This window comes from Corvus moneduloides, chromosome 2, assembly GCF_009650955.1.
Source record: "Corvus moneduloides isolate bCorMon1 chromosome 2, bCorMon1.pri, whole genome shotgun sequence".
NCBI classification, from domain to species: Eukaryota; Metazoa; Chordata; class Aves; order Passeriformes; family Corvidae; genus Corvus; species Corvus moneduloides.
Window position 1 is genome coordinate 101,330,121 of NC_045477.1, and position 16,389 is coordinate 101,346,509.

Genomic DNA, 16,389 nt, shown 5'->3' on the forward strand with positions numbered 1-16,389 from the left:
GTAGCAGAAGAAAAACCCTAGTTTGCTTCAAAAGAAGCCAATTAACGAATCTCATTTAGTGTTAATTGCAACAGCAGTACTCATCATAGTTTAATCAACACCTTGCTAAAGTAAGCTAAAAGAGAGGAAAAGACAGACATTGATTTCGTGCACAGCCAGAACTGTATTGACACATTTCAAACACTGAACATCTCACATTCCCAGCAGACTGGAGTAGTTACTGTCCATACAAATTGTTCTACAAAACTCAGAGGCTTTAGTCTTAAGAAAATAAAGACACTTTTGATACATATTCTCTCAAGACACTAAGAAACAAAGCTGTATCTTGTATTGAATTCCTTCCAATGGCACATTTTTAGAACCTATTCCACTGTCTTAGCTATAAATCTTGACCTTATGTACAGGTTCATTCTATCTCTCAAAGTAAAGTCAGGTAGTCACATATTTCTGCACGTTAATATTGGCCTCTACAATCTGTAAACATGAAAAAAGCTAAGCAAAAAGTTCATTACATATGAGTGCATCCCTGTTTAAAAAATGTTATTAATTTGCAAGTGTGGCTACCATTCAGACTAAAAAAGCTGCAGTTGACAAGACATCTGAGCTCCTCCAAGGCAGAAATTTTCCCATTTCACAAATGCATTAGTCACTTTACTGTGATTCTATGAAGCTCTGAAACTCTGCTTTGTGTGTTTGGGCTTCAAACTGTAAGACAACTATTATTTTTGTTTCCTTAAAGGTTGGAAATAGACACTGATGGTAAAACGCATATATGACAACAATGACATGTATTAATAATCTGTAATAAAAGCTGATACAACTTTTCCACCTGTTAAAATGCCTTCCTTTGGAAGAGCAACGTGATGTTTTTTGAAATAATACCTGCATTAATTATCTCCCCTTTCTCTTGTGGTAGCCATAGCTGCATCCCAAGAACCTCAATACCACAAACTGCACACAATACCAGGCCAAACTGCCCTTCTGATCATCATGTATCCACTTCTAGGTGGAACATCACCTAGAAAATAGTGAAAATCTAGAGAATAAAAATGTGAAAGATTTTTTTTTTTTGTGAAGCAGTACTAAATTCTTATTTGAACCTGTCCAAAAGAAAAAAAAAAGCAGCATTTGGCCAGTTACCTGCTTTTCCTTGCCAATGTGAAATCTTTGACGAGATCTGTGTTTGAACAGATCTGTGGAGCTTACTCCTGTAATTGCCTCTAGAAAATTTATGCAAACCTGAATTTCAGAGACTTAGCAATAGTTTATGCTGATCAGCGGAATTATTTCCCGACATTGTGAAAAGTAACATGGCATGTCAGCACTTTTAAAGAAATGCTGAAGACCATTTTTTGTTTATCAAACTGCATAATTAACAATTTGTGTCCATTGGTGCATCACTGTGAAGGAAAACTCAAATTAGATGGACATACTACTGTGAATTGATATAAAAAGACTGCAATGAAAGTGTTTGTGGATTCTTTTAATAGAGGTAGTCTAGAATAGGGATACAGGTAATTTAGAAAATATTAACATAGTGTGGTGCTGAAGTACTTTCTGAGTATCTGATATGTAATACTACCTTGTTCATAAATTTCATCACAACAAAAGCATTACCTTGAAGGAATTTTCCAACAGATCAGTCAATATTTGAAAGATGAAACTGATACCTTTATTTTAATACTACTCGGTCAAGTCATGTTTTATAGTAGGCCATCCAGTAATATGAAAAACTAGCAATGTGTTCATCTTGTAGCCCAAAGGGAAAATAATGCTAATAGATATTGCAGAGATTCAAAAAGAGAAGCCAATGAAGCTTGAGGCTCCTAATTGAAATTTGGAAATAACTTGGATCAATTTATATATTTTTTCTTAGAACACAGCTTGTAGAAGCACAGACAATTGCATTCATCAAGAGCTTGAGCTCTAATGATGCTTATACCAACATAATTTTAGTCTCATTTGCTGCATTCAAGATGATTTGTTACTGTTTAAATCAGTAAATAAATTCCATGGGGCAAGGGAAATCCGAGCAACTACTACCTTCGTGGTCTCTGTGATGCTTATCTTGAAATGAATTTTGTATCTCATGGACCATTGTCCAGTCCTTCTGGTTCCTGTGATACTTCTTGGGATCCCCTATAGGTTTTTTCCTTATTGTCCCCATGCACATATTCTTCTGAAGCTGGAATTTTGTTCTAGTTTCCATTTTTGCAGGAAAGTTTGCCTGTGTCTTGCAGCCCCATGCTAAGCCCAAAGTCTGGTCCAGTAACCCTATCATCATTTTGAGCTGGCCTTGGGTAAATGGGCTTCTCAGTTTGGCTGTCAAGGTTTGGCTCTACTGGCTCTGCTTTGCACATTGACAAGATTTATACTGAGGACCCCCTGTTGGGCCTCTCTAGGGAGTACCTTTGCTTTTCAGAACCTGAAGCCAACAAAATTTGAATACTCGAAACACTCCTTAGTGCTGGCCTTTTCCTTTATCTCTCTACCACCGCTACCTACTGGGTGTTGGGTTGTTTGCTTTGCTCTTGGGGCTTTTTTCAGCTATGAGCTATACATAAAATCTTACGTACAACTAAGGGTGAGTGTATAACTGAACAAAAGCCATCAATTTAACAATTTTGTAAAACTACTTCACTAGAAAATAATTTGACAGCATTTGATGGCAATTTATAAGGTTGACTGAAAAGGTATTACTAAGAACCCAATGAAGTGGCAAATTACTCGTACACATGAAAAAAGAGAAAAATAATAGTCCATCTATGTTATCAATATTTTTTCAGTTGAAGGTAGTATGATAGCATATGAAAATAGAAGAGTCCTGATGATCCTTAATCTATGAAAAATGTATGCACTTGAGTTCAATTTATCATAGTATATTTTATCTGTTATAGCACTAATCAAAGGACCAGCTTCTACTCTCACTGTGCTCTACATGTTGAGTAATCACTGAAAATTACCATTCTGCTCTCTATAGGAATTTAGATAAACATTCAGATTCAAAGGTATTTAGAAATATTAAAATATTCTTGAGTTTGTCCTAAATAACCCCATGAAGATGCAGGCACAGGCATAATTTATGACACACTTATAATTCAGTATCTAGACCAAAGCTGACAACTGTTCTGAAGCAGAGTGTTACTATTCCTCTGTGGTGTTCTACCAATTTTATTTTTTCCCGAAAAATTAGTACCACTGAGCTTCATGATATGCTGAAAACTACGTAAGGTTATTACCACGGTTACAACCACAGTTGTAGAAATTCAGGACTTTTACCAAACAAGGGTCTGTTATACCTAAAAGAGAAGTTATCTGGAATTTTGAATCTTTTGTTTAAAAGTCTACTGTAAATAACACGTGTACTAAAACTCTTAAGAAAATTCTTTAATTTCTGAATTTAGACCACATTGTTTCACTTCAAAATGTTGATGTCTCCTGTAGGCTTCAAGAACTGAGCTTCAAGTAACCCAAATACAATTTTTTTTAGTATATTAGAAGTTATGTTACATAGTATATAAAGAGTGGGGAAACTTTGGCACCATTCCTCCAATAAGAAATTTAGATTTTTTTTTAATCAACTGAAGGAAATAGGTAATTTTAGGGTATGTCACCTCATCCTCAGTTAGAAATCAAGTTCATCAGGTCTGACGATCTACACCTCAAAATGTCAGTTTCCTCCATTGACTATAAAGACGTTTAAGATGAGAATAGAGAATATAGACAACTAAATCCAATTTCTGTCATGAAGTAAAACGACCTCTATGAAAGTGTACTGCTTAAGGCACGTGCTGAATATACTGACTGAGTTCTGGAGACAAAATATTTGTAAGTGCTATTTTTTATTAACATAAAGGTAGACAAACTGTTTTTGTGTCCCACTTGTTTGGCAGTAGGTCAGTAGGGGATAGTGATTCAATTCACTTTGCACCTTATGATCTTATCCATTTGTTCCTACTCACTGGGTGATAGGCTAGTCAACTTATTCAGGAGCTAAGCTTACTTTAGGCAAAAAAGTAAAACAGTTTAAGAAATATGATGCTGTAGTTTAAGTGGTAAGACATTCTTTTAGCAGGCAGATGCTTAGCCAAATGTTCTAATAAATTTTTAGTATTAAAGAGTCAGCACTGTTGTGCTTTGTTTGGCTGGTCTGAAAAAGTAGAACTAGACAGTGCCAAAAGCCAGGTGTGAAAACTAGACATTTAAAAAATAAATATTTATTTTTTTATGAAGGCACATACATAAGTGAAAAAGAGTCATCCAACTCTGTTGGACTTAGGCTATTCTAAATCTATCTTAAACAAGTATTTAGAAAGACTTAAAGATAATATCAAATATTCTTAGGGACTACAGAAATAATCAAGTAATACATAAGATAACCAAATTTTAGAATTGGCACCAAAAATTGCTCCCATATCTGATTCTTGGCACTAGTCAGATGAACATAGTAGGAGTACATTGTTGACACTACCAGCTATGTAACCCAAAAACATAATCAAGAAAGTGAAGATTTAAGCTAGAGGACTGCATTAGAAGAGTGATGGTGACTTTCTCAGGTTTTTGGACTGACAGGTCAGATATTCAGGTACATTCTCTTTCGATTTTTATGAACAGAACCCCAAGCAGATTATTCAAAGGTAGACAGTTTCAGATAGACTGGAGGAAAAAGTAAGTAATCTAAGAAAAGTTGACCTTCAAACACAAAGAAAATAATTCCCCTTTATTTATATCATTTATTTAAATAGGCAATTGCCAGAATATGAGAATACTGATAAAAATTATGGAGAATATGTGAAATAGATTATTACCTTTGAAGTAAAATGGTGCTTGGGAGAAGCAAACCACTCTGACTTGCTAGGAAATATCTTTAAGTGAATGTGCAGACTGTGCAGCCAGCAGATCTACTTTCCCTTTTAATAGAATTTTAAAAATGCTAAAGGACTGCTAAAATAGCTTTTCAATCCATCTTTATGATGGTAGGGAACAGAATTCATAGACAGTAGAGTTCTCAGAAATCCAAACCAGCCAGTTTCTGAGATGTGGTACATATATATGGACTAACATGGTCTGCCTGCAAAGCAATCTAGTTAAACTAAACTGCAGATGGGTTTGTACAGCCAATAGGTTTCACTTTTTCCTAGAAACAGTTGACATGAATGTGGATCATGGTTAGTTACTCTACATTTTCAAACTGAGCATATCAAAGCTCAAACAGGGAGGCAGATAACCCATAATCCTTCCTTTTATGACTCCATCACAGAAAGATATGAGTATGATATCGCCTGAAATGAATACCTTAGTTACTGAGGCACTCTGCAAGTTAGAATTCTGTGACCATTTACTCTCCAAATGAGAACATAAAACTCAAGCTTTCAAAACCTAGAGCAAGTGGGTTGTTTATAAGACTACTGCATAAAGATTTTCTATAGGGCCATAACAGCAAGCAGGTGATGTTATTTATGATCAGAGTTATTAAGTCTTGAAATATTTTAGGCAGCGCTGTCTGATGTTGGGATACAATGTGAGAAGCAAGCCTATTTATCTAGGATATTTTATTACATCTGTGTTTGATGGAAAATTTGGGAGTTGGCACAAATACAGATCAGTAAGTGAAAGAAAGTGAGTGGTCTGGATTTTTGTCTGAAAAAAAAGGTTTTTTTAGGAGGGATTTTTGCAGAATGCATCTGACCTTTCTTTAAGAAAATTTTAGTAAAAAAAAAAGGATTGTAGAGAGTTGCCAATGCCATAACTCTGTTTTAGGTTCCCAGGATTACAAGTATAGAGCCTATTGACTGAAAGTACATGTTGCATTGTTACTAGGGAGTTTAACAGTTTTCAGTAGTATTGACCCTGTCATATAATTAAAATTTTAAATGTCAGTGTGATTGCAGTTGCATGTCTGATCGTATTCACCAAAGGTGACAGACTTCAGGCTTATTAGATACTTTAACTAACAATGGACATGGAAAGTCACACACATACAAGAAGTACTTTAAGAAAATCACTGGCATTAAAAAGCTTGTTTATAAAAAAAATAGTTTCATCAACATATTATTCAGAGTTAAAGTCAGAACATACAGAAGCTGTGGAAGACAAAAAAAAAAAGTATGATAATTTTTTACATATATTGGTCCCTGCGCACTGCGGCAGGATTGGAAGTGGGGTCAGGGAAGAGCAGAGCTTCTAAACGTACATGCTATCTTAATCTAATTGCTGCTATGACGATAATCCCTGTACTGCAAAAGTGGCACCTGTCTGTCCCTTATTGTTATGTGTCATACATCCCTCCTACTCTAGTTCTTACATTTTGTCAGCTTTTGCTTTGAAATCGAGTTTGGTGTTACGCAAGCTACATGAATTTCTGCTTTTCTTAACTCTTCATTTTGTACTTAGACCTGAAAAACTTTTAGTTTAAGCAGGTGAAGGAAAGGTTCAGGATCCTTGATGCTGGCAAGATTTAGAAGTAAATAGTACAGGTTCAAAGACAGGCAATGAGTAGCATGGAAAAGTTTCATGAAATTTATACCAAGAGAATCAAATCCTGGTAGGTATCCATAAGTCTCATCTGCCTGTTACCCCAAAGATTTCACAGAAATAAAGTGAGAAGTATATTGTGATACATTCTGAGGAGAGAAAGGTTCGCTTTATGAAATATCACTGTAAACTCTCAGATTAAATCTTGACCTACTGCTGCTTTCCTCTATAAAGAAATGACAGCCTAAGGTAAGTAGTTGTTGAAGTATGTTTTTTCCATTTCTCTCTTCTATTTCCCATTACAATTCCCATTTTAACAGTTCTTCAAAATAAGCACAGCATGTCATCCCTTCATAGATTAGAAGAGACACGCTGCATCTTTACTGCTGTTATGCTTTACAAGTTCTAACTCTTATGTCCTTCACTATTCTCTTTCCCTAAATAAACAGAAATAAGAGCCCTAAAAACAGTGAGGAAGGTTACCAATATTATCAGTGAGATTTCATTGTACTGGTGATTTTTATGACTTGACTGCTACTCTCTAATTAGAAACTGCCATAGGAGATTTTGAATGTATTCCAGCAACAGGAAATCTTTCACTGATTACAGCAATGTGTTTTTTAAGAGACAATACCAAAAGCACCATTTTAAGACAATTTTTAGTGGATCTGCATTTAAAAAATAGCTAGAATAATTCTAATTTTTTTCCAAATGTTTCAAAAATATGAACAAAAATGAACAAAGTCCTCTAACATACATAATTTTTCTACAATTTATTTGTTACAAATGAGACAAATTAATAAGTAATTTATAAAATAGTGCATGACCTTTTAAGCAGAGTTCAAAGAAATTAAACTATATTATTAGCATTCGATAACCCAATACTACTACTTCTAAGGTACATTTTATGTCTTCAGTACTAAGTATTAAAAATAATAGGTTATATTTTGAGTATTTTAGTGTAATTAATACATAGTATAAATGTGAAAAAGACGATGGTAAATCTGTCCATTTTAACTATATTACAGGTCCAGTAGAGAACAAACAAAATTTTGTACACATGTATTGACTGATAAATAAAAATCAGGACTGTATTTCTACATAATGTACCACTTTTTTTTTTTTTAATAAAGTTGTCTTTACCATATGGCAAATTTTACAAGATGGGGTTTATAAATTTTGAAGATATAAAAAACTTCCTCAGTTTCTTTATTTTATTTTAATAATTAACTTTTCCATATTGAAATATCCTCATCATACCTTCCTTTAACCAGGAAATTATAAGGAAAGACAGGGACAAATATAAGAACTGAAGAATTAAAGGAAAACAATGAGCACAAATCAGATAGCAAAGAGGCTCATGAGGACATGATTAGCAGAAAAAAGCCTATTGGCGGGAATAGAGGAACAGTAAGGAAGAAATGAGGGAAAGTGGGAAAGAAAGACACAAGTTTCAGAAAATTGAAGAGAAATAAAAATAGACAAAAGCCTTTAAAATTACAGTAACTTATGATGAAATTAAAAAGAAATACAAAGCATTTGTAAGTAAATATAGGTACTATGAAAAACTGATACAGAGGATAAAAATAGAGCACAAATAGAATAAGATATCAGTAGATCAGGAAGAAGCAAGATTTAAGAAAGGCAAGCTAGTGATATGGTAATGCTATGCAAAGGTTACGATGACATCTTTCCGTGCTACAGGAGATCAAAAAGAACTAGTGGAGTCTTCACCCTGCATCTACAGGAGACTTTGGCATACACATTTAAAATTCACTTTCAAACCTAAAATGAGAGTTCTGAAATTGTAACCATGCAGATTTCCTGTGTGCTACAAGGAAAAGGACAAATTGAACATAAATTATGGTTTATGAAACATAATTATATGTTTTTAATTCAAACCTCACTTTCCCCTCCCTCTTCAATGGCATTTCTTATTATTCAGTCAGTATTACTTTTAACATAATCATCTTCACTTGTTCAAGGCTGTAACTTTTCCCCAGTATGTTTTACAGCCCTTTCTTGGGTAAAAATAAAAAATAGATCAAGAGTGGAAATAGTAACTTTTTAATGTTTTTCTTTCCTCTACCATGCAGCACACACTTGCAAGGCAAAGATCTACATTTTCTTCAGATGGCAAAAAATGAAAATTCACAAGTCCAGTGTTCCAAGATAGATCCAGGAGCACCAGACAAGAGAGTATTCTCAGTATAGATGGTCTCAATTGCCTCACCCATCGAAACTGGGTTATGGTATATTCAGAATTGCAATAGTCTGTGTAATCTCAGAGTAACTGGTACTGCAATGGCTACCATTATACATTTTTAGGTTCTGGAGCCTTTTGGGACATACACTCTCATAAATTCTGCTTGGTTCAAATTACTTTATCTATATTATGACCAGAAACTTGGTTTTAAACAGCCAACGCCCCAGTAATGTCAGTACCTGATCTTCTACCCATGTCTTTTTTTGTCAGTATTATAACAGAATGAAGGAGGGGAGAAGCTTTATATAGTCTCACCAGGGAGACTGAGGTTAATATACCACAGCTTCTGTACACCCAGGACATTCACAAGAGGGTGATCAACCAAGACAGAAGGCACTAGAGCATACATGCAAGACAGTAACAGGGTAAATAGTAGATTGGGGACCAAAATGTGCTCAGAATTCAAAGATGCATTGCAAATATATCCAGTGCACAAAATTCAATTCTAGTTCTGGATGGGACTACATGAGACATTTTAGTTTTGAGCTAGAAGTTTAGTAGTTTCATTTTTCTCCTTAAAAGAAACAGAATAACAGTAAATAAAAGCCAAAAACCATGCCCAAAATCTATCCCAAAACCTCCGAAAAACCCCAAAAAAACAAACCAAACAGAAAACCATACACAAATCCATGCAATCACTGTGACTAATTTTTACTGTCTATGGAAAAGCAGTAGGATTTTTTCAAATGTTTTTTCTACCATTAGATCTGAATTCTATTGTTTTTTGTAGAAATGTTGTGTGCTAAATGTTAGAATGATAGAAACGTGCTGTTTGCTGATTTTACCAACAAGCTTGACAAAAAATACCAGCAGTGTAGGTTATGTGTTCAGACACCTGTCCACCCTCACCTGGGATAGACTGCTAATTTGTTTATTGTAGGTCATCAAACCACCTTCAGGCAGCAACAGATTTTTGTTTGCAGTTGAGTTTAGTCTGTGTAGATAGGAGAGGGAAGGGAGAATACTTTTATGGTAAAAATGTATTACTGACATCACTAATCAAAGACAGAAGATACAAACATTGTTGTTTTAGGGCTCTTGCCTGTCAGTTTCATGAGACTGAATTACTTATCTTCGTTTATATGACCTAGATTATATTTTGCATTTCAACACTAACCCAATTTTTTGCATTTCAGCTACCATAATAAGAGCGTTTCCAGCTGGGCTCTGTCAGCCTCTGTTCCACCATAAATCATATCTGCCTTCTCATTCAAAGGTGCTAACTGATGAGGCAGAAATAACACAATCTCAGCTGGCTTTGTGGCCTACTTACAGCACAGCTACAGCAGGAATGCAGATTGCCTCTCTGATCTTTTGGATAAAGCCATTAAAAAAGTTATATCCTATTCAACTTACTGTTTTGGAACTCCTCCAACTCCTGTGACTATTCTTTTCACTGAGTACAGAAAAAATGCTTACACTGCAAATGGTCAGCAAGGTTTTAGCAATACTGGAAATTGGTCCATTGCCTTAGCCATGAAGGACTAGTATACAAGTTAAAAAGAATTCACTTTTCAAATGAACTGCTTGTTATTTAGGTTAATATTGAAAAACAAAACAGCAGTTATGTGGTTAAACCTAATGTCTCAATATTATGCTTTAAAATTAAACACCAGGATTTAGGTTTTAGGTTTTAACTATAAAAGATTCAAATGAAACCTGAAGAGGTGAAAACATAAAATCACTGCATACTTGTCTGCTGTAGGACTGATCAGTATAGTACCTGTGCTCCTGTGTTTTATAATTGTCTCTCTCTGGTAATGAAGAAGGTAAAGTAAAAGCATGGAAGTTTCTTCCTACTTCTAAGCTTCAAGTTTGTATACATCTTGCCTTTAGTCTCTTTCATTTTGAACTAATAAATGTTTTTACATTTCCTACAGTCCTTAATGTTTTTCTTAGTCTATTTTTAGAGAGAAGGTATGTAAAGGGATTTCTTTTTGTTTGGTTTTTTTTGTTTGTGTAGAGAAAAAGGTATTTTTAATGTAAAATGAAGGATTGGTTGGATGTAAAGATGCACATGAGTACAAACAGTTATAGTCAGACATATTTATAAAATGCATGGTATACTATTCATATATATGATAATGAGGTTCTAAATATGAAATATGTATATATGATTTTTAAACTACATAAATTCTTTACATCCTACTGTTTATTCTTTGAAAAGAACATTCACAAAACCTCATTTTATAGGTACTTCCTGATATGACTTATTATCATGTATATATAGATTCATAACCCACAGGCTGTGATTCTATAGGGAAGGAAAGAAAAAAAAGTTGGTGAAGTGGTAGGACTGTTGGATTCCATACTTACTAAGATTTTATGTCAAATTAATTATTTTTCTGAATTCCTCCTTTCCCTTAGTAACTTAAAACTCAACTGATTGACTCAAGGGGTTGATCTTCACAAAGATAATTAACAAAAGACAAGTCCTGTGTCTACTATGACTAGAAGATGACTGTTTGGTGTGACTATGGAAAAGGAAAAAATGCTTGTTGGATATCCAAGCCATAAAATATGTTCAGTAGAGCTGGTCAAAAACTAATATTATTGCATAAAGACTTAGGAAGACCTCAGCTGGAACACTACATGCAGTTTTGATTTTTTCTGATAGGAAGATTAATGAAGACTTGAATAAATATAGAGAAAGACTACGAGTGGGGACAAAAGCATGGACAGCCTTGTGTTTAAGAGGAGGTGTTAGAAATTGGCTTGTTCAGTCCAGAAAAATGAAAACTCCAATAGGATATGACTGTTCAGTATTAAAAGATACTTGAAATAATATCACAGAGGGGACAACACTGTTTGAGCTAGAAGAGAATGCTGCCACAAGATCAAGTGCTACAAATTATCCATTAATACATTTTTCCCCTTGATGACAACCCCTCTCATTTCCTGTTTTGTTCTTGATTTACTTCACCCTTTTTATCACTTTGAGTTCTTTCTAAGCATTCCAGAGAGGAAGAAGCAGGACTTTTGCTTCCAGCTATGTGTGATGATCTGTGGAGCGGAATTCTGCCAAGTATGAATTTAAATAGAAATTATATGGAATTGCTTGTCATACTCTTCAGAGCGCCTAAATTAGTATGCTGGAAGTTAGTTTGTTAAACTGGGCCACAGCTAAACCTCATAATTCTTGTTTGTATTTTGCAGAGCTTCCCTTGATACCTGCAGAAGAGCTAAGCATAAAGTTTTGAGTACCATTGAGTTGCTCTGCTATCAGTGAAATTCTGAGCTTATTAGTCAATCTGAAAAACCTGCAGAAGATATGCCAAGTATGTCTCATTGAAAATACAGTAGTTGTAGAGTTTTCCCTGTTTTCCCAGTGTAAATTTATTACTGATTGCTTTTCAATTATTTTGGAATCCATAATTCCTAACAGCAATGTGAAAAATATCACATTGTCAATTTTAATGAATAGAAGTACATTTTATTTTTAATAGAAAGCCTAGCCAGCAAGTTATATATCATATTTAAATAAAAAAGAAAAGAGGATGTTTCTAGTGGTGAAAATAATTTTACTTATTCTCTATGGAGTTTCATTTGTGTTTTGTTTTGATTTGGAGGGCTACCTGAGATGAGGACATAAATATGATTGTAGGTTGTAACATTGTTTACCATTTCCTTCTTCAGTAAAGCTCCAATATGCATTTACAAATATTACTGGATCTGACTGGGATGGAGCTGATTGTCTTCATAGCCATATGCACAGTCCTGAGTTTTGGATGTGTAGCTAAAACAAGGTACCAGTATTTTGGCTGTTAGTGAATCCTGCTTTCACAGCATCATGGCTTTGCCTCCACCCTTCTCCTCCTCAGCAGGTAGTTAGGCTGGGGTGCACTAGAAACTGGGATGAGACTCCACCAGGAGAGCTGACCCCAACTGAACAATGGGATATTCCATACCATATGGCGTCTTCCTTAGCAATAAAAGGGAAAGAGGAGAAAATTGAAACGTCTGTAGTTGCAGTATTTGTCTTCCCAAGGAACCATTTCATGTGCTGGGGTGCTGCTGTCCAGAATTGGCTAATCACCTTTCTGCTGATTGTAAGTAGTGAATTAATTGCATTTTGCTTTGCTTCTGTGCACAGTTTTTGCTTCACTTATTTAGCTACTTTATCTCAATCAATAAGACTTCTCAACTGCATTCTACTATCTCCCGACCTAAGATAGAGAAATGAGCTATCCTATATAGTGAGAGGGAAAGTGAGAGGGAAGGGAGCTGGTTAAGGGTCTGTGCTGATATTTGGCCATGGTCAGCTACCCTTTATAAGACAGTAAGACAAATTTTGTCTTAAATGGCAAAGATAGGGTTTCAAAAAACCATAGGGAAATGAAAAAGATTGGATTGCAAACTACTGAGAGTACCCATAAGAGACAAGAAGGAAGGCTTCTTTAAACTCCTCCTTTTTTTGTGTGTGTGTTTTTTGGTTTTTTTGTTTGATTGTTTTTTTTTTTTGTTTTTTTGCAAGCAATATAGGTTACAAGAAATTTCCTTGTTTTCAACTGTAAAAAAAATTAGGTTACAACACTACTCCAACAGAGGTAACAGTGACAATCATTTTGAGATTCCCTGTGGATGAAATTGTACCAATGACAGAAACTAAAGAACAGAGAATACTGAAATGTACAAATCTATGGGAACCCTAATGTTTCTGTACTTTAATAGATAATTCTTGGTCTTTTTGACAATATTCGTATATGTCTCTGATTTCATCTTGTTTTCACTTGTTTTTAGAGATTCTCCAGAATAAACATTCTAGGCTTTTGCTCAAAAATTGCAACTAACAATACCAACAATTAAAAGACATATTTTATAACATCTTCTCTGGAAGAAAATAGATAAATGTCTATACACGCACATACACAAACACAATAGGAAGTCAATATACAGTCAAATGGAAAGCTGTACTTTTGAGAAGTTATTGAAGAGGATGAATAAGTGATGTGTTAAGTTTCCTTTGGTTATAAAGAGCAATTCAAAGGTATAGGAAAAGAGAAATATAATTGTATGGCCTGAAAAAACTGGACTGGAACATCACCAAAATGCACACTAAGGTCGTACAAATAAAAATTTCATGCACAAAGACATATGGGTAAAACACAAGAATATTGTTCAGGGGATTGATCATGATCCCATTTATAATGCCCAGGAGAATAAGAAAGCCTATTCAATGAACACAGAAAAGAATACCTGAAGAACATAACAAATAAAATTTTTTCAGAAAATAAATACATAGAACATGCACATGTTTCCATTTGCTACAGAAATTTTGTTTTCATTTTAATTGTTGCCTTCTATATTTAGTATCTTAAATATCATTTGCTACCCAATTCCACTGTACAAAGAAATAAGTATACTTATGATAATTTTATTACAGGCTATATTTTATTTCAAGGGAAAAAAAAAAAAAAGGAAATAATTGACCTAATGTAGTAAAGGATATTACAGCAATGATAAGGAAAGAACAGAGAGACTTTTGTGGTAACTAGTGTTTCAGTCAGTCAGAACATGGTTCCATAAAGTCGAGATAATAAGAAAATTAACATGAATATACGGGATTATATCTGAGATTTAACCATAAATACATACCTATTTAAATGTTGCTATTTGACTATTTAAAAAATAAATAAAAACCAAACAAACCACACAGAAAACCACAGACCACCCACAATAATATAAACTCTGCTTCTAGGAAGAATCTAACGATTAGTCAGAGCAGCAGACTATCCTGTACCTCCGACTGGATTTTTCCATTAAATTTACTTTTTTCAATTTACTAAAGCTTAGAGCTTGAAGCATTTCCTTTTCCAGGATGCATAGATACACAAAACAGATGCATATTATTATCAGCCACATCTATAATATGAAGAACACCATGGAAGGAAGATTTGTGTTGGAAGCAAGCATGACAAATGCACCTGAGAAATGACGCACAGAATATTTTTTATTTTTAAAGAATGCTGCAATATGAATGACCTAATGGACAAAAATGAAATTATATAACTTAAATAATTTAGCTAGTCTGGGTGACTTTGTCTGAAATGAATTCAGTAGCAATTTTATGAGTAGCTCTGTAGAAAGATCACATTCTACAGAATATATCCTGGTATATGCTTTAACCACAACTATAAAATCACCCTTCAACACTGTTTAGTGTGTTTGGTGTTGTTTTGGCTTGTTGGTGGCTTGGGTAGGGTTTTTTTGTTGTTGTTTTGGTTTCACTTAGAGCAGTCTTGCCAGTCCCTGGGACCTGCCTTTTTACTTAATCTTCTCTTGTAGTTGAGCACTCAGTTTTCATGTGAAACATGGGTAGATCATATTAAACTTCACAATGGTTAGTTTAAGTAAGCAGAAACACATTAATATTTGCCAAATAGTGACACATGCATTGGTGGAAAAGTTAAATGTACATCAAGTGTTCATTCAATTCCATATATACATGCAAATTTTTATTTCATAATTGTAGAGTTCTTCCTCTATTTTCCCTTTCCTGTTAGCCTCCATCCCACAAAAGAATAGATGACTATGGAGATGAGGAACACACTACTTTGACAGTTTTTATCACAGTGTACCCAAATTCTCCTCTGCTTTTAGCTTTTTTAAGTGAAAAAGTTACTGCTCATGTCCTCAAATATTATATGAACTGTGTCTGCAATTGTCCTCTAATCTATTACAGTCAGAAAGAAATGGGATAGCTTAAATAGTTTAGACAGTAGCTGAAATTTAATTCAGTTTTTGTCTGGTATGCCTAGAACAAGAAGTAGCCATGTTAAGTGGTACATAACTGGTGTCCCCTCTTCCATTTAGTGAAATGACCCCATTTCTGAATAAATAAAATAAAGTAAGAAATAATAAAATAATAAAATGAAATAAACCAAAAATACTCCCATGTAGTCCAAATAATTGGCATTGTTCATGGGCATAAGTCTGATTTGTTTCTGTGATCAGTGACTTTTGTTCATTTCCCTGGAAACACAGGAAATTATGATCTTTCAGTAATATGACACTAGGGAAAGTCCATTTCAAGGTGAAAACCTCCTCTGGGTGGAATGCTGTCTTTTGTGTTCATTTGTGATCTGCAGGTGCTTGACAGGAAATGAGCATGGTTGTGGCAGGACTACTTCTCTTTGAAAAATGTCTCAAAGCATTACTGATGGGAAATTTAAAAAGCAGGGATCATGTCTGAGCTGCAGTATAGTACTAAGCTCACAGTATCTGTTAGTGTCTATCAAGCTTGAGAACAGAACATTATTTTCATTTCTTCTTCTCTGTGCTCTCATGACAGCTATAAACTTACTTCAGGATGAAAGTGGAGAATGAGAACTTCACAAGAATTCCCAATGAGCCAAGAAACAAAACAATCAAAAATTATTATATTTTATCTGCAAATATGCTAACAAAAATTAAATTATGACAAAATTCTGTCATGTTTGCACCTGTTCAGTTCTTCTCCTGAAAATTTCTATTACAAGTTTTTTATATTGTTACTGTTTAATGTTGACATTGATTTCTGAAGAGAGTTTAATATATTTGAGAGAAAAATCTGTTCTTCTAAGCAATAGTCCAAAAAATCCTATGACAACCAATCCAAAACTATTTGTGACTACAGTGCAATTAAATTTCAAGTGTAATTTTTCTGTTGA